This window comes from Monodelphis domestica, chromosome 1 (assembly GCF_027887165.1).
Source record: "Monodelphis domestica isolate mMonDom1 chromosome 1, mMonDom1.pri, whole genome shotgun sequence".
Classification (NCBI taxonomy): domain Eukaryota; kingdom Metazoa; phylum Chordata; class Mammalia; order Didelphimorphia; family Didelphidae; genus Monodelphis; species Monodelphis domestica.
The window spans coordinates 203718195-203745355 of NC_077227.1; the positions used below are offsets into that span (position 1 = coordinate 203718195).

The 27161-nt window shown below is 39.0% G+C and overlaps 1 protein-coding gene and 1 long non-coding RNA gene across 2 annotated transcripts in view; one reads left to right on the top strand and one right to left on the bottom strand.

Moving 5' to 3' along the window:
• INO80 (INO80 complex ATPase subunit) overlaps positions 1-1948 on the bottom strand; it is a 118326-nt gene extending 116378 nt beyond the window's left edge. The window contains exon 1 of the mRNA XM_001370930.4: positions 1813-1948. The gene's annotated coding sequence lies outside the window, so the exon portion shown is untranslated. The remainder of the gene's footprint in view (positions 1-1812) is intronic.
• LOC130456283 (uncharacterized) lies at positions 1905-23367 on the top strand. The gene is made up of 3 exons (XR_008914901.1): positions 1905-2722; positions 3767-3843; positions 23235-23367. It is a non-coding gene; the product is annotated as an uncharacterized LOC130456283 (long non-coding RNA).
• The last annotated feature ends 3794 nt before the right edge of the window (positions 23368-27161 follow it).

A 27161-nucleotide genomic window follows, 5' to 3' on the forward strand; every position in this document is an offset into this window, starting at 1 on the left:
ACTATGCAACCTTGGGCAAGCCTTTACCCTTCATGGATCTGTTACCACAACTGTAAAATGAGAGATTTGGACTTAGTGACTTCTTGGATCCCTTCCAGTCCTATATCTATGACCCTATGCACCACTACCATCCTACAGAGTATTCATTACCTAACAGAGTGGTTGCATGTGAAAATGAGTTCACAATTCATGTTTGCAGATTCCTTTTTGAGTTTGGAGCCCTTTGCTGTTCCATTATAGTCACATTTTCACATGGTTCTATCCAAGATAATCTATTAGTTGTGAATATTTCAAGTCAGTTCTAAGATTTTACAGAGATGTTTCCCAACTAGGAAATCCTTACATAATTGAATTAATGGCTACAGTTCTGAGGGAGTTTCAGAAATGGAGAGTCTATTAGAGGAAAACGGGAAAGCAAAATTGTCGAGTACAACTCCTTGGAGTGTTTAGGAACACAACTTCTTTTAAAATTGGAAGCTCCATATATCTGATACCCAGATTTGTTATCATGCACAATAATAACAAATGCTTGGAATCTGTAAGATATACAAATGAACAAATAAAGTCTTGAATTCTACTATATTTATTATTTGGGTCAGGGGTGATAGGTCTGAGAGACATTGCTTGGGACTTGGAGTCTGTGATTCCTGAATTAAATCTTGTCTCAGAGCAGCTGTGTGTCCCTGAGCAAGCCATTTGACTTCTCTGTGACTCGATTTCCCAATCTGTAAAAAGAGGATGAACACCTACCTCACTGGGTTGAAGAATAACTGAGTTAACATAAATCATTTTGCAAACTCCAGAGGACTATATAAATGCTATTAATAGCTTCTGTTATTTGAGAGATCACGACTTCCAATCGCAAGAATAAACTGCCAAGTCTAAGGGAGGTTAAATTCCCTTGAGGAAGGAAATCATAAAGTCATCCACTATGGTGTCTATATCAATAAGGTCGACACTAAAACCTCCCTCCCCCCACTCCGGAGGTTTACAAGGAAACAAACTTTGAAACTGGCCACGAGGTGGGAATGCCAGCACAGATCTGAGCAAGTGGGCCCCTCCTAGAACTCCTTTCCTTTCTAAACTGTAGGGGGCTTCCACCATCAGTGACAACGGAAGTAGTTTAGTTTTCACCAGCCAACACAGGAAGGAATGTCAAAATACAATGACACTTGCAGAGATACCCCGAATAAGGCTAAGCGACGTGAGGGGGCGTCACACACGACTAAAACTGCACACGTGGGAGCCCAGCGCCCACCCACCCCCACCCATCAGTACTCGTCCAGGTCCTGACGAGTTCCCCCTGAGTGACACATGACATGGCTTGAAAAAGACCTTATCTTTAAATTGGGATGGCATCCAAACCCCCCGCACGCCTCTTCCCGAGATCCCTACCCCCCGCCCCCCCCCCGGCCAGACTCGCCGCTCCCCCTTCAACCACCACCACCCCCGCCTCAGCGCCCACACACGTGTTAGCCCGACACCGCCCCACCGGGTCCCACGTGCGCTTGGGCCAACACACTCCACACGTGTGGGCGCCCCACGGGCCTTCGCGGTCGCCGGGGTCACCGCGTGACCCTCGGGTCCCCGGAGTGGGGGAGGAAGGAAAGGGCAAAGTCCCGGGTGTGGAAATCTCCCAGGCAGCATAAGTGCCCACGCCCCTCCTCCCTAACCTCCCACCTCTCCCCCCACAAAAAAACCAAGGGCTGGGGGCGACGGCCCCTTTAAGACGCGGCCCTGTAGCCGCCTGCGGAGGGGGGTGCAGTGCGGCCTACGCCCCCCAGGCCGCCTGCCCACGCCTAGCGGACTCACCTCCGGCCGCCGGGCCCCGCCGCCGCAGCGGCGGCGGCGGCGGAGGGGGGGGAGTGAGCGGAGTGCGGGCGGGGGCCGAGGGGGGGGTCGCCCCGCCGATGGTGGCGCCGCCGCTCGCTCGCTGGGGCCGCGGCTCGGTGACTGCGCTGGGCGCGGACGCTCCTCGCTCCCTCGCTCGGCGGCTCCTGGGACCCCAAGATGGCGGCGGCGCTGAGGCGGCTGCGGGCGCTGGGCCGGCGGCGGCGGCGGCCACTTTCACTCACTGAGAGGAGCGGAGCAGGGACACGGGGAGCCATGGCGGGGGGGAGGAGAGGCGCCATGGCCAGGCCTGAACAATCGAGCCGCCGCTCGGCCGGCACGTCGTCGACCCTCCCGCGCCCCCTGCCCGCCGCTCGCCCCGTGACAGCCGTCACGGCCACGGCTACCCGCTTCGCACAGCTCGCGCTCCACTACTGCCGCCTGACGCCCCTCGCAGATCGGGGTTCGAGGTGATCCTGATCTATGTTATCGGTTTACAGATTGGTTGGGGCTGGGACTGGCGGAGATTGCCGAAAGGCTGCGGGGAGGAGGAGGACGTAGCCAGGGTGAGCCAGCAGATCTCGCGCTTGCAGATGTCGCGAGAGTTCACATGTTCGGCAACTGCCGAGGGAGGATTCCTGTGACCGGAAGTGATGTCAGCTAGAGGCAAAGGGTCTTTAGAATATTAAATCAACCGAGTTGCTCTACCTCGCCACACTCCCCTCCCCCCGTTAAATTCTGTGACTATAAACAACTAGTTGGGAAAGTGAGAACTTCCGGTCTGTTCCCTCCCACTTGCCTTAGGCGACGTATAGAGAGTCCCCAGACTCCTTGGAGCCATCCCTGTGGACCCAAAGTTCCCTTTCGATTTCATAAAGCTGGGGTCAGTCAGGTAATAACATGTGATAACTGTTTAGTGCTATACCACTATTATTTAATTTGGTCGTTACAGAAACTCTGTGAGGTAGATCCTAGGAAGCTTTATCCCTTTTTACATCAGAGGAAACCGTTAAGGAGAAGTTAAGTGATTTGCCCCTGGTCACCAGCTAATAAGATGGGATTTGAATCTTGGTCTTAGGATACTGCTTATCCGGTAATTTGCCCTCTGTGCCAGGACAATAATAATGCAGTTATCTACCATTTATATAATACTTTAAGGTGTTTAAATGGCATTACATATATTATCAGTTGCAACATGATATATCAAATAATAGTTGTTTAGTCCTGACTCTTTGTGACTCTGAGGTTTTCTTGACAAAGATCTTGGAGTAGTTTGCCATTTCCTTCTCTAGTACATTTTAATGTTTAACAAGCTAAATGAACTGCCGGGTGTCTTGAGTCCGGAATTTGAACTCATGAAGACTCATCTTCCTGATACCAAGCCCTGTTAGCACACTTAATACCACCAACATAATGGAACTAATCACAAAGCCAGGAAGACCTAGATTCAAGTCCTGCATATGTTTCACACTGGTTCTCTGACTCTGAGTAAAGCAGTGCACAAAGCAACTACCTATGAATGTTAGTTGCAGAGAAGATGTAGATCCACATTAGTAGAGGGAAGCTTCCTCACTTGGAAGTTCACAATACCAATGAAATCACAAGTCTAGTCCCAATTCCTTTATATATGTCATTTGATAATGAGAAGGATTTGGGAAGTCAGATATCTAGCAATAGCTCCTAATTGCTGTGGGCAACATATAGGCCCCAGAACTCTTGGGGACCATCCCTGTGGAAAGAAGGTTCTATAATGCAGGGGTCAGTTGGACAGTCAGATAATACTACATAACTGCTCTGTTTAGTGCTTTATCTCCATTATTTAATTATTCTTTACAGAAACCCTGTGAAGTAAGTAGAACTGTGCATGGTAATCCAAAAGTGTGAGAATTTCAGTTTACTAGTGAAACAGGTAGCCATCCCTTTCTCTTGTCAGCAGGAAAACATGTGTACCAACTTCAGAGGCCTATAGTGAGAGATAACATGGTGGGAAAAACATCCATTTCTATAGCAATGGTAAGTCCCAAGCTACCCTTTCTTGCAGAGTACAGGTCACCCTTATAAATAAAGTTATGCTTATTGCAGGAATAATTTTGCATATCTTCATTTCTTTTTGCTTATGGATCATTGATTTTAATGTACCAATATTACCTGAAATTTACTGTGTCCAAAATAGACCTCATTCTCTTTCAAAGATCCAACCCAAAAAAGATGCCTATTTTTAACTCTCTATCACTATCTATGGCACCACTCTCTACCTAGAATAGAGACTAGATCAAAGACAAACTCCTCCCTACTTTTATTTTTTACAACCTGGTACCTTCTCCTAGCAATAACTAAGTCCCACAGATGTAACAGTTAATCATTGACCCAGCAGAGACAGCCTTTAGACTGTCTGTCTTAAATCCTTACCTGGGTTTCTGGGGAATGCAGGACACAGTAGGGAAGGAGTGGCCTGGGGATATAGCATTCAAATTTTAAAGGTAAAAGAGCTGGGTTTTGTTCACTTTTAATAATTGACATTTTAGGGGGCAGCTGGGTAGCTCAGCGGATTGAGAGCCAGGCTTAGAGACAGGAGGTCCTAGGTTCAAATCTTACCTCAGACACTTCCCAGCTGTATGACCCTGGGCAAGTCACTTAACCCCCATTGTCTATTCCTTACCACTCTTCTGCCTTGGAGCCAATACACAGTATTGATTCCAGGATGGAAAGTAAGGGTTTTTTTAAAAATTGGTATTTTTCAGAATTAAGTATTACCTATTTTCCCATCTTTTTAGGCGTTTCACAAAATTTTATTGTCTAACCTAGGATCTTAACAGAAAAAATCAGCTCATATATGGTTAATGCAATGTTCTCTTAGCTAATGTTCCTGATTTCAGTTTCTCTTCCCTCAAGTCATTGCCATATTAATCTTTCTAAAATACCACTTCCATGATGTTGAACTCTTGCTTCAGAATCTTCCAGGACTATCTATCTTTTGTTTACAGATTAAATCCAAATTCTTCAATATTTTGGCTAAAATGTTCTATTTCACTTTTCTTTCTATGAGTAGAAATTCTATATATACATCCTTCAAAACTTTATATATCACTTTATCATGAAGTTTTTCCTAATCCTCTTAACAGAAATTTTTCCTTTTTCAGACCTTAAATAACCATTTTGCACCCCTTTCATGCATTTAATAAAATGGTCTACCTGTATTTATTATTCTGTTCATATACTCGATTAGATTGCAAGTTTTATGAGACTAGGCAAGAGAACTATTTTTTTCAAAATTAGTCTTTTAGCTACCTAAATTCTCTATTTTAATAGTATTAACTTGGGATGACACTGTTGATGCATCAGTAGCCATTAGCTATCAAACTAAATTAAAAGTGGCAAATATCCTTATTCCCGGTTCTCAATCCATCCCCAGATTCTCATCAAGTTTTAATCTATATGTTTGACTTCTATCTGTCTGCTTTTCACTGAGAGTTTGACTTCTTCAGGCAATAGTAATTCTGGATCATCCATAACCATAAGGACAGATAATTTAAAAAATTGATCTAGTAAGCCCTTTCTAGGGTAGATCAAGGGGTCTGTTTCAATCTAAGACTATGAATGTCCCCCCAAAATAGCTGATACTTTATAACACTTTATTGCTTGCAATTTACTTTTTTTTTTAAACCCTTTCCTTCCATCTGAGAATCAATACTGTGTATCCATTTCAAGGCAAAAGAGCAGTAAGGGCTAAGCAATAAAGATTAAATAATTTACCTAGGATCCCACAGCTAAGAAGCATCTGAGACCAGACTTAAACCCAGCACCTCCCATCTCTAAACCCTGGCTCTCAATCCACTAAGCCACCTAGCTACCTTCACAGTTTACTTCTATTTAGTCTGTCTACCTCTCATCCAGTTCTTAAGACAACTCTAGAAGGTAAGAGTTACAGGTATTATGTTTCTGTTTTACAGATGATGAAACTGAGCCTGAGAGAAGTTAAATGACTTCTCCATTATCACAAATATAAAAATGCCTAAGGTGGGATTGGAATATAGGTCTTCCCTTCCCTCAAGTTTAATAATACATTATTCTATACGATGTCTCTTAAATTAATCTTAATTATAATTAATTCTTGAGAACCAAATCAGGCAAGCCACTGCCTCCCTGAAATATAACTACAGAACATAGCTGTTGTCAGGCCTGCCTCAATCCAGCTTACACACCAAAGTGACCCAAAACTATTCAGATATCCAGGGTGAAGAGTATGGCTTTGTTTGTTCTTTTCCTCACTACTTTAGTACTTTATGCTTGGGAATTACCTTTGAGTCATGCAACAAAGGCAGAGTTGAAGAAATTTCTTCTGAGCTCTGAATTTAGGGAGTTTTCTGATAAGATTTTAAAACGAGATTAGCCAGGTGTCATTTTAAATTATTTTAGTACCACTTCCATCCTGTTCTTTTATCTCCTTATGTCTGCCCAAAATCTCAAATCTGGGCTCTTTCTAGAGTAGTTCTAATAGGTTGCATCAGTTTGCTATTTCCTCACTTTTATTTATGGGCCAGTTAGAATTATCTGCTTGCTTAGAGATCTCTGGTGATAAAAGTACAACTTGGCTCAGAAGGGGCCAGATACTTCTAGGAAATGTTGGAAAACACTTAAGTTGTTTTCTTTTTTATGTGTCAGGTTCCTCTCCTTCATTTCCAATAGTATTTTATTTTATTTCATTTTATTTATTTTTTAAATCCTTACCCTCCGTGATAGAATAAATACTAGGTATTGATTCCAAGGCAGAAGAGTGGTAATGCCTAGGCAATGGGAATCAAGTGACTTGTCCAGGGTCACACAGCTAGGAAGTGTCTGAGACCAGATTTAAACCCAGGATTTCCCATCTCTGGGCCAGGCTCTCAATCCACTGAGCCACCCAGCTGTCCCCTCCAATAGTATTTTAACCCAGTGTTATCGAACTCAGCTAGAAATAGATCCCTTCAGGCTACATATTGACTTAGAAAACTGCAAATGAACATTATCTGTGTTGAATTTGTATTTATTTTGTTAAACATTTCCCAATTACATTTTAATTTGGTAGTGATTTGCACTGGGAAGTTTTGAGGGCTTTAGACTGGGAGTTTGGCATCTCTGTTCTAATCAATAGCTTTGGATCCTAACTGGCCAAGGAGCAGTCACTTAGGGTATGATACAAATAATGTGGTCTGGCTCCAGCCTGTGAGGAGACTTTTGTTCCATTACACTGTCTTCCATTCTCTCTCATAACACCTTGCTCTATCAAAGGCCCTGTTCTTGAATTTAATACTATTTTAGAGAGGTATGCCTGAAGTCCCACATCTCCATGTTTAGCCATGATCTCTGTTGAACTCTAAATCTTGTCTCTCACTACCAGCAGAACTTCTGCACCCACGTGTATCATTAGCATGATAAACACCATTTGGCCAAAAAAGTCAAACTTACTTTCCCCCAGGTAATCTTCCTACTTTACTTTCAGGAAGTTTCATCATTAATCAATGTCCTATGTTTGAAGTATTCAAGTTTGTTTTTTTTTATTCTTCTACTTTCAACTTTATAAATACTTAGAATGTCCTGTCAGTTCTACCTCCACAATATTTTTCATATCCGTTCCCAAAATTCTAGACCCACTAGCATCATCCTGGTTAACTATCTCCCTAAATAACTACAGTAGTCTTCCTACCTCCTCTATCTCCAACCTAACCTTACTATTCCAGCCAGACCAGTCATTCTATGGGTAATGATATAGAGCTGGTAGATCATGGCAATGTTCTGCTCAAAGATCCTAAATGGTTCTTTATTGCTTAGTGAAAAAAAGTTCACAAACTTTTTTTCCCAGCCTTTTCTCATGCTGCTTGCTCAAAATTTCTTTCTTCAGGTGGTATCTAGGACAGAGCCCCAGAATATCTGAATCCTGGTTTATTTTTCTAGCTTTTTGATCCTGGGCAAGTCACTTACTCTATATGTGTCTGAGTTTCCTCATCTGTAAAATGATGGGATCCTCTTCTATGTCCACTAAGGTCCCTTCCAGATATATCGCTAAAATCCCATAATCTATGCTTTAGAAAATTAATACAAGTTAAATGCCACTTTCTCTATGATCCAGTCATTGATTTCCCCCCATCAGTGATTGCTTTCTCTCTTGGATTCACATAGCATTTTGATTTGTAATTGTTGAATGCTTTTATTATGGATTATTATACATTATACCTATCTGTTGATATGTTTTTGCTATGTTCCATGAGGTTAAGGACAATTATCTGACCTAAATTTTCTAGCACCAGCTCTAAATAAACAGGTGCTAAATAAAAAAAAATTTTAATTGAAAAACATTCTCCTGGAATGTAAGACCTGCTACTCATTTGGTGCCTGTGTTTCCAGCTTCCTTTTACACAACTTTTCTAGGCATGCCAAACTGGAATATGCTTTGTCCCCTATGTATGCTAAATATTTTCTCATATTTTTATCTTTGTCAATGCTGTTCCTAGGTCTAGGAACTTCTGCCTCTTTGAGTTCATACCTGTTCTTAGAGCTCATCGCAAATGCCACCTCCTAAAATTACCAATGACCTTTCCTCTTATATGCCACAGAACAGTTTATCTGAAAATATACATTTAGCATGTATCATTTCGTATTAGAAGATGTATGAGTCATATGCTCTTACTCGATTATAAACTCCATGAGTGTAGGACCTGCTATCAAAACTTTTTACCTGAACTACCTCTTCTTGAATTTGTTTAATTTAAATTAGTAAAATGGAATTTAATTGAACAAATGATTCAGAGGGACTTTGCTTGTGTAGTACTTTCTCTCCCTATATCTACTCTACCCAAAGGAGATGGTGTTCAAGATGCCCGTATGCTAATATTTGCTTTTCTTAGACCATTCTGGGATGTTTTTATGCCCAAGAAAGAGAAGTCTGCTAATTATTTATTATTTGCTCTTTGTTACAAGTGAATTCACAAGGCAGAAGAAGGGGTCAAGTGGTGAGAGAGAAAAGTTAGAGAACTAAGATGATACAAATCAGGAAGAATTAGCTGACTAGCTAACCCATTGTATGACTGAGGGAAAAACTAAAAAAAATCTTGGCCACAATGACCATTGAACCAAAGTTAAGTTGAGATAACTTAAGGTATTATACATATATTTGGGTTTTTTTAAATCAGTTTCACTGGAGAAGATCATAACTATATTCAACACAAGTCAGCATTAGGATGTGATAGCACGGAAAAAAAATGCTTGCAGTTTTCGGCTGCATTAAGAGAGGCAAACCATTCGGGACTAAGGAAATGATACTCCCACAATTCTCTTTCCTGGTAAGCTCATATCTGGGGTGTTGTGTATAATTCTGAGCACTACATTTTAGAAAATTGATAAGCTAGAGGCCAACCAAAGGAAAAGTTAGTGAAGATAACGACATACAAAGATCATTTCAAGAAACTGGAGATGTTACCCTTAAGATGACTAAAAGGGATATGTGATAGCTGCCTTTCAGATATTTAAATGTCTTTCAAGTGGAAAAGGGAAAAAATTTGTTCAGACCCAGAACTAGGAGCAGTGTGGATAGAAGTAAGTCCAGAAAATAAAGAAAAATATGTTAACAATTAAGGCCATCACTTCCAGGTAAACATGGCGGCAGTCTAGATGCGACTTGTCCTCTCCTCAGCACCCACCAATATAACTACCTCAAAAGACAAAAAAAAAATTTCATAAGAACAAATGGTCTCTGCAGTAAGGAGCAGCATTGAAGGTCCATGGGATTTAGGCATTTCCACACTATAAGGGGGGTAAAAAAGCTCCTAACAAAATGCGAGCTGATCTACCCTCCCCTACCTCATCGTCAGAGCCAGCATGCACCAGAATCAGCGAGTCAGTGAGGGGCACCCTCTAGGTCCCTGGGAGCTGACTCCCACCAAAGACCTACCCCTGAGAGAACTACACATGAAACCCCAGCAGGCTGAAGGGTGCAGACCATGGGCACTCGTGGGAAGAGAGCACAGAGAAGGGCAGAATATAGCAGAATCTGTGGAGATTCAAGAGCTTGCCTCAGGCTAAATCCTTGCTCCTTAACTCCATACACAGAGAGCCTGCCCATCTCACTCAGATTTCTGACTAAAAAGGGAAGGAAAAACATCCATAGTGATAGCAAATTGTGCCCAGGAACAACAAGCACCCTCCAAGAAAAACAAAAAGAAGGCATTGACCCTGAAAGATTTTTATGGAGGAAAAACTCAGGCTACAGAGGAAATAGAGGAGGAGATACAAATAAATGCACCAAAACCTTCCCCCCCAAAATGGAAATTGGCCACAAGCTTTTGAAGAATGTAAATTGGAGCTTATCAAAAAGATGGAAGCCTTCTGGCAAGAAAAGTGGGAAATAGTTCAAAGAAAAAATAACAGTTTAAAGGACAAGAACTCCCAATTGGAGAAACCGCTGGAAGCCACGAAAAGCAGGATAGACCAAACTGAAAAGGAAAACCAGTCTTTAAAGAACAGAATTAGGCAACTGGAAGCCAATGTTCTTGCAAAACAACAAGAATTAATAAAGCAAAGTCAAAACACTTACAAAATAGAAGAAAACATAAAATATCTCCCTGAGAAAATGACAGATCAGGAAAACAGAGCAAGGAGAGATAATTTGAGAATCTTTGGTCTACCTGAAAAGCCAGAAATAAACAGAAATCTTGGCATCGTACTACAAGATATCATCCAAGAAAACTGCCCTGATGTTCTTGAACAAGAGGGAAAAATAGACATTGAAAGAGTACATAGAACAACCTCCACACTAAATCCTCCAAAGACAACTTTCAGGAATGTAATTGCCAAATTCAAGAGCTTTCAAGCTAAGAAGAAAATTCTACAAGAAGCCAAAAAGAGACAATTCAGATATGAAGGAGCACCAATCAGGATCAGACAAGACCTGGCAGCATCCACACTAAAGGACCGAAAGACCTGGAACATGCTATTCAGAAAGTCAAGAGAATTGGGTCTTCAACCAAGGCTCACCTTTACATCAAAACTGACTATATACTTCCAAGGGAAAGTATGGGCATTCAACAAAATAGAAGATTTCCAAGTATTTGTAAAGAAAAGACCTGAACTAAGTAGAAAGTTTGATAACCAAACACAAAGACCAAAAGAAACATGAAAAGGTAAATAAGAAAGAGAGGGAAAAGGGGAAAAATGTTTTTTATTCAAACTTTCTTCTTTAAGGACTACAATTAGATCAAATTATATATACATATATATATACATATATTAATATATGGGGAAAATGTTATTTGTAACTTTTTAAAAATCATATTCACTATTATAGTACTTAGAAAAATCATTCACAGGAAGAGATTGGGGAAATAAGTGCTATAAGAAAAGAAAAAAGGAGGGGGTGAATCGAAGATGGCACCAAGAGATACTTGAAGAAATAAAATAAATAGGATAATCTTTATCACACAAAAATATCCATGGAAGGGGAGGGGAAGAATACTCTTATAAGAAGAAGAGGAAGAGAGTACTAATAGGTAATACTTAAACCTTACTATCAGTGAAATCAATTCTGAGAAGGAAGAGCATCTAGATCCATTGGAGTCTTGAATTCTATCTTATCCTACAGGGAAAGTGAGAAGGGAAAACTAAGGGGTGTAGAGGGGAAGGAAAGAGAGGGGAAAGGAGCTTAACAGACCCTAAAAAAACAAGAAGAGAACAAAAAGGGAAGGGGGAGAAAGGGAAACATATTATGGGTGGGGCTTAGGGGGACTGATTAAAAGCAAACCACTGGTTTAAAAGGATATAGCAAAAGAAAAAAGGACAGAACTAGGAGAGGATATCAAAATGCTGGGGAATACACAAGGGACAATCATAACTTTGAACATGAATGGGATGAACTCACCCATAAAATGAAAACAAATAGGAGAGTGGATTAGAATCCCAAATCCTACCATATGTTTTCTACAAGAAACATGCCTAAGGTGGGTAGATACTCACAAGGTTAGAATTAAAGATTGGAGCAAAACCTATTGGACTTCAACTGATAGAAAGAAGACAGGAATTGCAGTCATGATATCTGACAAAGCCAAAGTAAAACTAGATCTGATTAAAAGGGATAGGGAAGGTAAATACAACCTAATAAAAGGGAGTATAGACAATGAGGAAATATCAGTAATCAACATGTAAGCACCAAATGGTATAGCATCCAAATTTCTAAAAGAGAAACTAGTGGAATTGAAGGAGGAAATAGATAGTAAAACTATACTAGTGGGAGACCTGGATCAACCACTATCAAATTTAGATAAATCAAATCAAAAAATAAAGAAGAGGTAAAAGATATGAATGAAATCTTATAAAAATTAGAGTCAATAGATATATGGAGAAAAATAAATAGGGACAAAAAGGAATACACCTTCTTTTCAGCAACACATCGTATATTCACAAAGATTGACCATGTACTAGGTCATAAAAACATGGCAAACAAATGCAGAAAAGCAGAAATAATGAATGCAACCTTTTCAGATCATAAGACAATAAAAATGATCAGTAAGGGTACATGGAGAGCCAAATCAAAAATTAATTGAAAATTAATATGATTCTCCAAAATCAATTAGAGAACAAATCATAGAAACAATACTTTCATTGAAGAAAAAGAAAATGATGAGACATTCCAATCTATGGAATTCAGTCAAAGCAGTACTCAGGGGAAAATTTATATCCCTGAGTTCATATATTAACAAATTAGGGAGGGCAGAAGTCAATGAAATGGACATGCAAATCAAAAAACTTGAAAGAGAACAAATTAAAAATCCCTAGAAGAAAACTAAATTAGAGATCCTAAAAAATTAAGGGAGAAATTAATAAAATCGAAAGTGAAAGAACTATTGAACTAGTAAGACTAGAAGCTGGTATTTTGAAAAAAACAAACAAAATAGACAAAGTACTGGTCAATCTAATAAAAAAATAAGAAAACCAAGTTAACAGTATCATGAAGGAAAAGGGATACCTCACCTCAAATGAAGAGGAAATTAAGGCAATCATTAAAAACTATTTTGCCCAATTATATAGCAATAAATATGCCAATCTGGGTGATATGGATGAATATTTACAAAAATAAAAATTGCCTAGACTAACAGAAGAAGAAATAGAATTCTTAAATAATCCCATATCAGAAAAAGAAATTAAACAAGCCATCAAAGAACTCTGTAAGAAAAAATCCCCAGGGCCTGATGGATTCACAAGTGAATTCCATCAAACATACAAAAAACAGCTAATCCCAATACTATACAAACTATTTGACATAATAAGCAAAGAAGGAGTTCTACCAAATTCCTTTTATGACACAAATATGGTACTGATTCCAAAGCCAGGCAGGTCAAAAACAGAGAAAGAACACTATAGACCAATCTCCTTAATAAACATAGATGCAAAAATCTTAAATAGGATACCAGCAAAAAGACTCCAGCAAGTGATCAGGAGAGTTATTCACTATGATCAGGTGGGATTTATACCAGGAATGCAAGGATGGTTCAATATCAGGAAAACCATCCACACAACAGGCAAACCAACAAAAATCACATGATAATCTCAATAGATGCAGAAAAAGCCTTTGACAAAATACAACACCCGTTCCTATTGAAAACACAAGAAAGTATAGGAATATAAGGGTTTTTCCTAAAAATAATTAACAGTATCTATCTAAAACCATCATCCAAAATCATCTGCAATGTGTGAGGATAATTTTAGTGGTTTGACTTAAAATCTAAAATAAGTGGTCGCCATGATAAATTCCCAAATAAGAAAAATACCCAAGTCAGCTGGGGATTTATGGAGATTTTAATAAAGAAAGGAGGAATTAAGGGAAAGAGAGAGATAATTAATTTAAACTGCTCTGGCTCAGGCTGAGCCAAGCAGTAGAAAAAGGCCTAGATCATTGGCCTAGGCCTGAGCCTATGGGAGAGTGAGTCAGTCTTTATCACTCACCATAAGACCATTTCCAAGCAGGGTCCTTCCACTCCGAACTGATATTACTCTGCAAACTGAATTACCTCAACTGACTTTTTACCCCTTCCTTTTAAAGAAATCTTATGTCACCTCCCCTAAATTTTCACGTCTACCAATCACAGTAGACTCCTTTTTCCAGGACTGCCCATTCTTAGTTTTCACTTTCTTTGGTTTGAACCTTCTCTGGTTAGATTAAATCTTCTGAGTACTTCACACCTCTTTGTTAAGCTTGCCTTTTGTAAGTTACTTGACCTTTTTGTGATTAATTTAACCTGTACAGGTATTTAATAACTTTTTGTATTAGATTTAAAAATAGACCTACCTTAAGGTTCTAGCTTCACCATAAGGTATGAGTTAAGTACCTTCATTGTTCAATCAGGAGTTTACAACTTTATCTTCCCCTACGGTATGTCTAATTAGGATGGAGTAATTTTAAAAGTTCCCAATACATTCCTGATTCTTGTTAGATCAAGTATCTCCATTGTTACAGTAAGGGAATAGATAAATAAAATCTTCTAAGGTACACTCTGAGTAGTTTTTAAGATTCACAAATGGGGATGAACTAAATCACAATTTTAGAACTGATAGAAATAATTATAATGACTATAGAAATAAAAAATTTTAGAAATCAAAATTATAGAAATAGAAATTGGGAAAATAATGACAGTGCTCCAAGTGAAGAAAATGATAATACCCAACACAATGCCCAACAACAATATATAAAAAATGGTTCTCATCCAAAAAATACTCAAGGTGCTAATGCCCCTCAAGGGAGTGTCCTTCAGGGGGGTGCACAAGGAGCATCCCAAATACAATATAGGTGTTGGGGGGGGGGGGGGGCTGGGGCACTGGAATTGGAGGACACAGCCTTTGATTTTCCAAACCCTGATATCCTACTACCCATTGTCCCTATCCGCTGCCCCCCCATACTAATGGACCCCATGTTATTTTTAAAAGTGGGTAACACCTATTATGATTGTCTTTTAGACACTGGAGCTTCCAGGTCTGTATTAAAGAGTACACCTGATTTACATTGTTATTCTGTTGGCTCACAAAGTGTAGTGGGAGTATCAGGAATACCCCCAAAGAGTTAAAAAAACTTCCCCCTAGAATGGTGTCTGTAGGACCCCTACAGGTACAACATTTCTTCCTTTTGATGCCTGACTCTCCTTTAAATTTGCTGGGGAGGGACCTTCTAAGCAAACTCAGAGCCACAATAACTTGTTCCCCAGATGGTTCCTTATCATTGGAAGTACCAGAGGAATCTTTAAATTTACTCCTTGTAATTCTCTCAGAGAGTCAGGAGGGGAAAGAGCATCCCACTTTTGTAATACCTGAAGATATACCGGAGTCTCTTTGGGCCACATCTTCTTCTGATGTAGGCTTACTTAGATCAGCTTTTCCTGTGCAGATTAAAACTAAATCTAGCCCACCTCCTTCCATTCCTCAGTATCCCCTCCCAAAAGAAGCAATTGAGGGTATTACCTGTGAATCTTAAAACTGCTCAGACTCTATGTCAGAAGATTTGATTAAGCTATTCCCCGTTTTTAACAATGGAGGTACTTGGTCTGGAATGTATTGAGAACTTTTAAAATTACTCCACGCTACTCAGACAGTGCCTGAGGGGAAGATATAGTTCCTGACTGAACAATGAAAAGTCCTTAACTCATACTTATAGTAAAGCTAGAACCTTAGGCTAGGTCTATTTTTAGATCTATTACAAAAAGGTGCTAAATACCTTTGAAGGTTAAATTAATCACTAAAAGGTCAAGCAACTTACAAAAGGCAAGCTTAACAAAAGAGGTGTGAAGTACTCAGAAGATATAATCTACCCAGAGAAGATGAGAACTAAAGAGTAGTGAGAACTAAGAATGGGCAGTCCTGGGGAAAAGCATCTACTATGATTGATAGATGTGAAAATTTAGGGGAGGTGACATAAGAGAAAATTCTCTTTTAAAGGAGGTCAATTGAATTCAGTTGGGCTCTCTGAACTCAGTTCAGTTTGGAAGTTGAATTGGAGGAGGGTTCAGGAGTTCATTGGAGGACTGGAGCTTGCTGTAGACTATCTTGTGGTGAGTGATAAAGACTGACTCACTCTCCCTTAAGGCTCAGACCTAGGCCCTTTCTACTATTTTCTCTTTCTCTCTCTCTCCTTCCCTTAATTCCTTCACTTGTATTAATTAAACTCTCCATAAAACCCAGCTGACTTGGGTATTTTTATATTGGGGAATTTTCCCATGGCGACCACTTAATTTTGGATTTTAAGTCAAGACACTAAATTTATCTTTACAGTTTGGCCAAAACCCTTTACAGTTTTGGCATTACAAGTTTTTAACATTCACTGTCTTGGCAAACCACAATTTTCATGGTTACATACCCCAGTAATAAACTCATTAATTGATCAGAGAATAATAAGGAAAAAGACATTTGCAAGAATATTCATAGCTGCGCTCTTTGTGGTGGCAAAAAATTGGAAAATGAGGTGATGCCCTTCAATTGGGGAATGGATGAACAAATTGTGATATATGTTGGTGATGGAATACTACTGTGCTCAAAGAAATAATAAAGTGGAGGAATTCCTTGGGAACTGGAACAACCTCCAGGAAGTGATGCAGAGCGAAAGGAGCAGAACTAGGAGAGCATTGCACACAGAGACTGATACATTGTGGTATAATCAAATGTAATGGACTTCTCCCTTAGTGGCAATGCAGTGATCATGAACAACCAGGAGGGATCTATGAGAAAGAACACCATCCACATTCAGAGGAAAAACTGTGGGAGTCAAAACACCAATGAAAAACAACTGCTTGATTACCTGGGTCAAGGGGGATATGATTGGGGATATAGACCCTATATGAACATCCTAGTGCAAATATCAACAGCATGGAAATAGGTTCTGATCAAGGACACATGTAATACCCAGTGGAATTGCGCATCAGCTGTGGGAAGGGTGCGGGGAGGGGAGGGAGGAATAGAATGTGATTTTTATAACCAAGAAATAATGTTTGAAATTGACCAAATAAAAAAAAATCTTGAGATTGAAACTGAACAAAGGGTTGGGAAGTGGGGCACAACTGCCTGTGTTGGATTTTCTCTCCCTTCTTCTAGAAATGGATTTGGATTTGGAAGACATAGACAAGGAACTGGACATGCTGAGAAGGCATGCCTAAGTTGTGTTCATCTAGGGAAGTAGTATTCATGTTGATGAGATCACAGATCCATTTAACTATTAAAGTATATTCCAGATCACTAGTGCACACCAAACTAGACTGGCCAGTTGGTTTTATACATAAAAAACTATAGTGGAAATACAAATGGAAGCCTAACAACAATGAAGTGGGGGCTACCTTGTTTACAAGTACAGCATTTAGAATATCTGTCCTTAAGACAGTCTTCCCAGTAAGTGTTCTCAGTCCCAGGGGCTCCTAAGGATCCTCGGAGTATAAACTTGTTCTCTAGGAGCAGAGATGGTTAAATCATTAGTTGCTGAGATTTAGAAAGGATCATCTGTGAAGATTGGATTTGGCTATCTCCTAATTGTAATAATGAAGGTACTTAGTTCTTCCTTTATTGGGAAGATTGAATTGTCAGTCCCTGTCTATTTTTAGATTTTAATCCCCAAAAGTGTTAACTCAGTATTTAAAATAGATCTACCCATTTTAACTACAAAAAGGGGTTAACTAACTACAAAAGGTGTTAACATCCATTTCAAACATTGAATGGTCAGTCCTGGAGAGGATTGTCTGCTGTGATTGGTAGACATAAAATTTAAGGGAGGTGACACAAGAGAAAAAGATCTTTAAATAGAGGAAACAGGCACACATGGAAGATTGGAGCAGTCACTCAGAATCGGACTGGTAGAGATCATTCAGTCACTCAAAGTTGGACAGGAATTGATCAGTCACTTGGGCTTGGAGTGAAGAAGAGTCATTTGGAGGAGAGACAGGAAGAAGTCACTCAGACTCGGACTGGAAGGCAGACACTTGAGGAGAGACTGGAAGGCAGACACTCAGGGTGAATACACTTGACTATGGAACTGACCCCCTGTATGAGTCGTGCAGGAGACCTCAGACTGCTTTCCTTTTAGATGGTCACTGTGGTGATTTAAAGGATGACTTCCCTGTAGCTACACTTTTTGTGAAGTACTCGTACAAGTACAAAATTTGACTATCATGCTGGCTCCCTGTATCCCTAAGAATAAAAAAATCAAATGAGGAAATGACACTTCCCTATCAAAATAGAATTCTAGATTTTTTTCTTCTTATATTATGGCAACTTCCTGTAGTCTTGGCTGCAAATGGGAAAGTGAAATATTACTGCATTCTGTCCTACAGACTTGTGGATAGAAATTACTTTATATTGGACTTATATTGGATTATACAAGGGCCTATTTTGAATTTTTTTCCTTATGTTTTTTATTGTTTTTCTCTTCTTTTGATAATTGACTCATACACCCTCATAACTCAACATTGCATCCTGAGCTGAACTGGATGTTTTTTAACACCTACTTCAGGGGGGTTTGTATTTTAATTTAAAATCCAAGATTTTTGATTTTTTGTTTGAGATTGTATTTTTATAAAAATCCAAGATTTTGATTTTGTTCGAGAAAGATCTTCTCGGAAGAAGCTTGCTAACTTCTAAAATCCAGAGAATGAATTGTTGCAAAAAAGATGCTGGAAAATCCACACTACATCAAGAAGATCAAGAATTAACTTTGGATATGGTTGATTGAACTGAAATTTGATTGAACATTTATTGTAAATGTACACATTTATGCCAAAAGGGACTGTCCCTAATTTGGATCTCTGTCAATGCGCCTAGCAAAACATTGGTTTTGCTCTCTTTCTTTTCTATTCCTCCCTCACTACTGTAATTTCCTCTTAGAAAATTGAATATTGAATATATATATATATATATATATATATATATATATATGTAGTTAGAAGTGCATTTAGGACTACAAGATGATTATGTTAAATGATCAATGGGGAGACTAGTCTCCCAATGATCATCAGGGGGGATTGTGAATCTTAAAAATTCTCAGACCCTACTTCATAAGATTTGGTTAAGACCATTCCCCATTTTAAACAATGAAGGGACTTAGTCAGGAATGTGAGAACTCTACTCCACCCATACTTAAGCATACTTTAGGGGAAGATAAAGTTGTAAACTCTTTACTGAACAATGAAAAAGTACTTAACTCATACTTATAGTGAAGCAAAAACCTTAAGCTAAGTCTATTTTTAGGAAGGTGCTAAGTACCTATGAAGGTCAGGCAACTTGCAAACTTGTAAGGGACAAGCCTTAACAAAAGAGGTGTGAGGTTTTAGTCTACTCTGGTGTGAATTACTCAAAAAGTTTAGTCTACTCAGGTGTGAATTAAGAATGGTCTGTCCTTTGGAAAATATCTACTGTGATTGGTAGATGTTAGAACTTAGGGGAGGTGACATAGGAGAAAATTCTCTTTAAAAGGAGGTCAGAAGCTGAGAGAAAAAAACTCTGAGAGAACTCTCTGAAGAGGTCAGCTAGCAAAAGCTGAGTTGGAGAGAGTTCAGGAGGAATTCAGCCTTGGAAGCTGAAGTGTGGAGCTCAGGAGCTGAACTGGTGGGTCTCTCTGAACACTAGAATCTTGCTTGGGACAAATCTTGTGGTGAGTGGATTAAAGACTGACTGATCTCTCTCTTAGGGCTTGGGCCTAGGCTGGCCTGGGCTGGCCTAGCCCTTTTCTCATTGTTTCCTCTTACTCTCTCTCTCTCTCTCTCTCTCTCTCTCTCTCTCTCTCTCTCTCTCTCTCTCTCTCTCATTAATTACTTATTTGTTTTAATTAAAATCATCTCCATAAAAACCCAGCTGACTTGGGTATATTTCATATTTGGGAATTTTTCCCTGGGGACCACTTTATATTTAACTCAAGACAATGTCTTGAAACCATATTTCTGTGGTCACAGTTTAAGGCAAACACTCTTTTATCTGTAACAGTTTATGGCAAACAATACTTTTAACTGTTACACAATCATCAATATGCTTTTAGGGAAATTAGAGAATAGCACATCTCTAGGAAGGGCAGCTCCTGGTTGGTTTTAAAGAGGAAAAAATAAGCTTTTACAAAAGAATATATCTACATGATGAGGGAAAATATCTTTGGATAACTGAAGAGGGGCCTAAGAGCATTACATCTTGAAGTTGATCTTCAAGAGAAAGGCTGAATGTGAAAATGTAGGGGAGTTTGTGGCTATAATATCAGAGGTAAATGTAGTAGAATTGTACTAAATTTAGAATGTTAAACTGGTCTATACCAAGAATTTAAGGCACACAACTTATAAGTTTAATTTGTTGATGAAATAAGAATACCATAAAAAATCAGAGGACCTTCTTTCTAAGTTTTCCTTAGACTTGAAGATGATTCTTTTAGTTACAACTCCTAAAGCTTAAACTTAGGCATAATAAATTGTATATGTGTGTAATCAGAATTTTGCTCCTCAGAACTTTACTACCCAGCATCCCATTTGCATCCTCACACTGTTTACATTGGATAAAGTTCTGGTTGACCCCACCTCTGTCTCTCTCTCACTCTCCCCCTTACTAAAGCTGTGGAAGCTGGCTTTGAACCAAGCAGGAGAATTTATTTACATGGTCCTATTTTTGTTAGACAATTAGTTTTTATACTCCTATTTGTTTTTTATTCCTTCTACTGATTATTAATGAACTCCATAAAATTAATACTTGGAGTTATTAGATATTACTTTAAATTTTACAGTGTTGGAGACCAGAATTCTGGAGTTTAGAACCCTTACTCCTCTATAAGTTGGTAGAGCAATTTTTTTAATAGACAAAAAGCTTAGTTTTAAAAGCCTCTACTGCCCTCGATGCTCCTCTTCATCCTCCCACTGCTATTGCTGCTGTTGCTGTTGTCCTTGCTGCCTCCTACATATGACCAGACACTGCCTGGGCATCCTTATGAAAGCCTGCTGACACTTTATTGAGCACATTGATTGGGGTTCCTTGTCAGTGTTTTTTTGTGCAGCTGGTAAAGTATAAATCCCTCCTTTCCATTACATTCCTAATAACTGAGTGTTGCTGCTGCCTTGGAAGCCCGAGTATTTCTCTTAGGCAACAATTAACTTCCTCAGGTCTTTCACCTTGGAGCAAGCTTCCACCCTCTTAACTCCCTGCCCACATAGCTGGGGAGAGCAATCAAGGGGAGCATTGGTCCCCTGCCCAGGTGGCAGTGGAAGCAAGCAGCTCCCTGATGTTTTTACCCCTGGGGGGAGGAGAAGGAAGGTAACTCTTCTAAACCTCTTAACTTTACCCAGTATGTACTAGGGTATTGCCACCTATAGACAGGAAGTAGAATTGCAAGCATGGTCCAGTTTCCTGCCTTTCTCAAACAGCTTCCATTCCCAGAGAGCATTACTGAGCTTGCACAGCTCAAAGTTTTAGGACGTCTTTTCTTACTACTGTTCCTGGGTGCACTTGTCTATTGCAAATTAAAATGGGCAGGAATTTTAATATAGGAATGTTAAGCGGGGGAATTGGATGCAGTATCTTCTTTATTGCTTGTATTAGATCAGGCAGGTGCCTAATACCTTGTGGCTACTGAAGCTCTGTGTAACTGTTTTTGGGCCTATGCAAGGATAACTGCTGGAGACAGATGTAAAAAAAAAAAAAACCCTCTATTTAATTAATACTGGAAAAGGTTGGAGGGAAATAAGAAAAGATAATGAAGCCTGAGGATTAGGATTGATTCCCTAATCTTAAAAGGTTCTAAGCTTTTTCCCACACCACTAGCCTGCAAAGCTTGCTTCCTGCTCAAGGAACTCAAGCCTCCTTAAAACTATCACTAAAAACCCAGGGTTTATACTAAACAAGCTATGGTAATTACTAATGCCCTCAGTTATATAAGTAAGCTTACTATCTCCTTAGATCTCTTTCAGCTTTAAATCAGTTTGGTTATTCACTCTCTATGCCCACTACCAGTCCTTCTGGGCCTATGTAGGCTTTTTGGCCTAAGCAGGCCACAAAATGCCTTGGTCCTCTCAACAGCCACACAAAGGGAAAAGTCTCTATCTTTCTCTTTTCTGTTGATTTCCCCCACAAACTTATTCCAGAAACTCTAACCTGTTCTCCTCCTTCACCTACCACTGGGTTTTTCCAGTGTTCCAGGGAACAGAAACACTAGCCTACTCCAAGGGAAAAAAAAAAACCTCCAGGAGTCCATCAGCAGTTGCAAAACCCCAACTGACTCTGGCTACCCAGAATTCCAATAGACAACATTCCCAAGATTCTGTTTGGCCTTAAAGAAACCTTACCCACTATTCTTTACCCTATCCTTAGCTGCTAAGATCCCAGATACTCCAAATGGTCCTCATTAGCCCTATAGCTTAATTAATCCAAATATTTTCCCCTTGAGATCCATTTGAAAGACTTGTCTTTCCAAATGAATCTTAGTAAACCATGCTATCTGAATCTATACCTAAACATTATTTTATTCCTTAAATATAGTTCTTATCTTACACTTATTCTGTTCTATCTCTATACTAGACTTACAGAAATTCAAGAACCAGAAAAAAGACATTAAAGAAAATCCTTGCTCAATTGCAAATAAAAAGATTTCAATGACAAAAATTCAAAAATGCAAACATTTGCAATAACACAGTAACACAATAACAAACTGTAGCCTATACTGTTACAGAAAGCAAAAGTCTGCCTAAAACAATTCAAAATGCAACTTACAAATACTATAGGAAAAAAAAATTCAACCCAAACTTTTAACTAAGCTAATACAGGAAAGCAAGAACTATCTAGAGGTAAAACTCAAAAGTAACTTGTAATACTAAAAAATCAAAACGTTTCAAGAAACTTCTTATACATATATACAAATATTTACATGCTATGTACATACTATTTACATATTCCTATAAACTCACCTATTAGCAAAATATTAAATTCCCCTTGAAGTGGGTATAAAAACCTTGAAGATTTACTTTAGTAAGGATAGAAAACTTTTCCTTTGATGTTATCTTACAGGAATCTATGAAATCCTCCTCTGAGGTAAGAACTATACCCTAAAATTTAATTTTTATACCTACTACAATATTTCAAGTATATTTACATACCTTATATTTATTTATATTGCTATGAATTCTAAGTATTAAGTTATATAGTATTTCAAATTATGTTATGAGCTAATCCTATATGCTACTAATCATTTTAAAACTAGGCAATTTTCCCTGTTCTGTATACTTACAAAATTTCTTTATTGATTATAGCAACGTGTTCTTAGTGTGTTATGTAAATCAGTGCATTGTTCCTACATTAGTGTCTGTAGCTATTCCATTGTTCTTCCGTTGTTGTGCAGTAGTTCTTGTGACCTTGATCATTGTCTCTTCATCTTTGATTAACCTCTTCACCTGCAGATATCTTCAACTAATGTTCAATTCTTCACCTGTTGTCACCTTCTTGACCTACGCACAATGAATCCAAGATGTCTTCTCCCCAACTTTTATAGCAATGGGTACTGTTAATAAAATTTGATAAGGACCATCCCAAGCTGGTTGTGTTGCATTTGTTCTGCTAAAGTTTTTGATATATACGGAATCACCTGGTGTATGTTGTATAGTGTGAAATCAATTGGTCCTGGTTGTTCTAAGGCCCCTGTAAAAATGTAGATTTGAACCCCAGACTTCAATCCCCAGAAGTCCTTGGTACTTCCCAGAATTCCCTATAATCTCACCTGAGTCCCCTCCTGGGCGAGATCACAATTAGTATTTAAACTGGCTGTAAAACACCGATGAAAAGCAACTGCTTGACTACAGGGGTGGAGGGGATATGACTGAGAAGAGACTCTAAATGAACACTCTAATGCAAATACCAACAACATGGAAATGGGTTTGAATCAAGAACACATGTGATACCCAGTAGAATTGCACGTGGGCTATGAGAGAGGTGGTGGGAGGGGAGGGAGGAAAGAAAAGAAAATTATCTGTTTCCAATGAATAATGTTTGGAAATGACCAAATAAAAATTTAAAAATAAATAAATAAATAAACTGGCTGTAACGCCTACTTCATCCTCTTCCTCTACTCGGCCATTGCAATGAAGTTAAGCTAAGCATGGGCATTCTGAATTGGCTAATCAGCCATGGGCACGTGGTGTATTTTCTTTATTCCTTGATTTCCTAATAATCCTTAATAAACCTCACAAAATATAATACTTTTATTACTAGAAACTAATTTAACTTTTATAGTTAATGGCAACCACTAGATTGGATGAAAACTTCTCAAATTCTTTTTTAAAAAAAGTAGCCTAGATAATTTTTTTTAAGCCACATTCCTCCTGCCAAGGCTTTTCATCAAAGCTAATTCTTGAGCTTCTCCTGATCTTCTTGACCAAGATCTTTCACCTAGTCCCAGCCCTACCTGCCTGGCTCCTGCTGCCTGCTTCTGCGCTCCAGCAATCTGGACCTGCTTGACCCAGATCACTCTCCCGTCCCCGGCCCCAGCAATTCTGGCCTCCAAGCCAGATGGCCCCAGGCCAGTCCCAGGACTCAGGCTTCTGGTAGCTGCTGTGTCTTCAGGAATCACAAACCAGCTGGCAAAAATGGGGGTGTTCTTCCTTAGGCTACAGGGACCACAGGGGGGGACAATGAGGAGAAGGAAGAGACTTTTTCAAGCAGGAAGTTACAAGCATGGCGTATTTCACAGGACATCTTTTGAGTGCACTGATTCTGTTACTTACCTGAGATTCAGGAGAGAAATTCATCTCCCTGCAACTCTTTGGCCCAATTTGAGATTCCAAAACCCCACCCTGACTGTGGGGGGAGCAGCTCAGTGGCTCAGTGGATTGAGAGCCAGGCCTAGAGATGGGAGGTCCAGGATTAAAATCTGCCCTCAGACACTTCCTGGCTGTGTGACCCTGGGCAAGTCACTTGAACCCCATTGCCTACCCCTTACCAATCTTCTGCCTTCTGACAATAGGCATCTAAATGGATAAAAATCAATGGGTTTAAAGCGACTGGAGGTTATATTTTTAAGACTTTTCAGACTCCAATGTTTTATAAAAATCTCTGAATTTTATTGCATTTGGCTGATTGTTTCATTTAAGATTTAATTTTGTTGGTTTTAAGTTCATATATTAATGCATTCAATACTATTCTGTTACACTGTTCTTTATAAAAAGTACTGGGTTTTATCTACTCTTATATTCTGTTGCTTTTCCCCTATAACTATGCTGAATAAATATTATTGAATAAGGCCATATATAAAAAGAACTTTTCTATTTTTGACTTTGTAAATTGTCACATGAAAGATAAATTGACTTCATCAAACTGATTACAATTGTTTAACAACTTTGGAGAATTTAATGAGCTAAATATCTCAAATTGATTTTAAGGGGTCTTTTAAACATGATTTTTCTATTTTTCTCCAACAACTTTGGTCATTTTGCCTGTCTCTAACATGAGATAAGGTCCATATTAGTAGCTAAAATGAAATACAATTATAATTCCCACCTCTCACATTTATAAAAATGTGAATGGATGGGACATCACAGTTTCATAACAAAGGAGCTGGGAGGTTAATCCCAGGGCATTGTACCCCTCTGGATGACTCCAAAAAAAAGGAGCATCTCTCATTTATAACTCTTCAGCTCACTTTACCCAACATCAACAGTACAGGGGTTTGAGTTTTTCCTAGTCTCCTCTGTCACATTTTTTAATGATATCTAGATTTCTTGATGATGTTCTAGACCCAAATAATACCTACATATTTGTACTACTGTTCTTTATAAAAAACTGTTACTTTGTAAAATTAATTTGCTCATACTCACAGTGGATCATGGCCAGGTATTGAGAGGAAATGGATCTCATTTGTAAAGATAATTTTAGCTTTCTGACTTGAAATCTAAATAATTGGTCATCAGGGATGATTCCCAAATAATAAAATGCCCAAGTCACCTGGAAATTATGGAGGTTTTAATTAATAGAGAAGGAATTAAGGAAAGGAGAGAGAGAGAGAGAGAGAGAGAGAGAGAGAGAGAGAGAGAGAGAGAGAGAGAGAGAGAGAGAGAGAAAGAGAGAGAGAGAGAGATAATGATAAAAACTGCTGGGAAAATTGGAAGACAGTATGGGAGAGATTAGGTTTGGATCAACACCTCACACCCTACACAAAGATAAGCTCAGAATGGGTGAATGACTTTAATATAAAGAAGGAAACTATAAGCAAATTAGGTGAACACAGAATAGTATACATGTCAGATCCTTGGGAAAGGAAAGACTTTAAAACCAAGCAAGAGCTAGAAAAAAAAATCACAAAATGTAAAATTAATATTTTTATTACATCAAATTAAAAAGGTTTTGTACAAACAAAACCAATGCAACCAAAATTAGAAAGGAAGCAACCAATTGGGAAATAATCTTCATAACAAAAACCTCTGACAAAGGTCTAATAACTCAAATTTATAAAGAGCTAAACCAATTGTACAAAAAATCAAGCCATTCTCCATATGGTAGGTATTTAATAGATGCTAACTGACTGACACTATGTTCCATCTAAACTATATAGGTTCCCTATAGACAGAATTTTGTTTCTTGTCTCAAGATCTTTGAACAAGCTTTTTCCTATGCCTAAAAAGCATTCCCTCCTTACCATCTGCTAGAATTTGTAGTTCTCTTCAAAGCCCCATTTAAGTCCCACCTACAATATGCAACTTCTCTTGATTCCTTCAGCTACAAGTTTCCTACCCCAAATAACTTTGTATTTAACGTTATAAACTTTGTACTTAACTTATACCATAATGTACACATGCTGTTTTTCCTAAAAGGAATTTAACCTTCTGGGTGTCAAGGACTCTTATTTTTTTAGTTATATCCATGGTACCTGGCACATGGTAGTCATTAAGTAAATGTTTATGCCAACAGTGACCCACAGGATTAGCCAGCCTCACTTAAGTTACAGTGTACCTTGAGGAGAGTGTGAGAAAAAACAAGTGCTAACAAGTCAGTCTATTACCACCATCTTTAGCATCAGCTCTTCTCAAGACTCTGATAGAGACAGCCCAAGACCCCAAACCCAAGAGTCTTGGGATAAGAGTAACTCCCAAATACCATACCTGCTTTGAACTCAACCTCTATAGACAACAATGAGCGGAGAAATCATTTTAGAGGAGGGTTTATCACCATCAACAAGCATTGGCCAACTGCCAGCAATAGGCAGACAGGTTCAGGAACCCTAGGAATGGTTACACTCCCCCTTCCTCATTCCAGACCACTGGTCCTATTTCCAGCCCAGCCCTCAGGCACCTAGGCTTCTGTACAAAAGGGGCTGGCCCTCCTTACCAACTATTCCC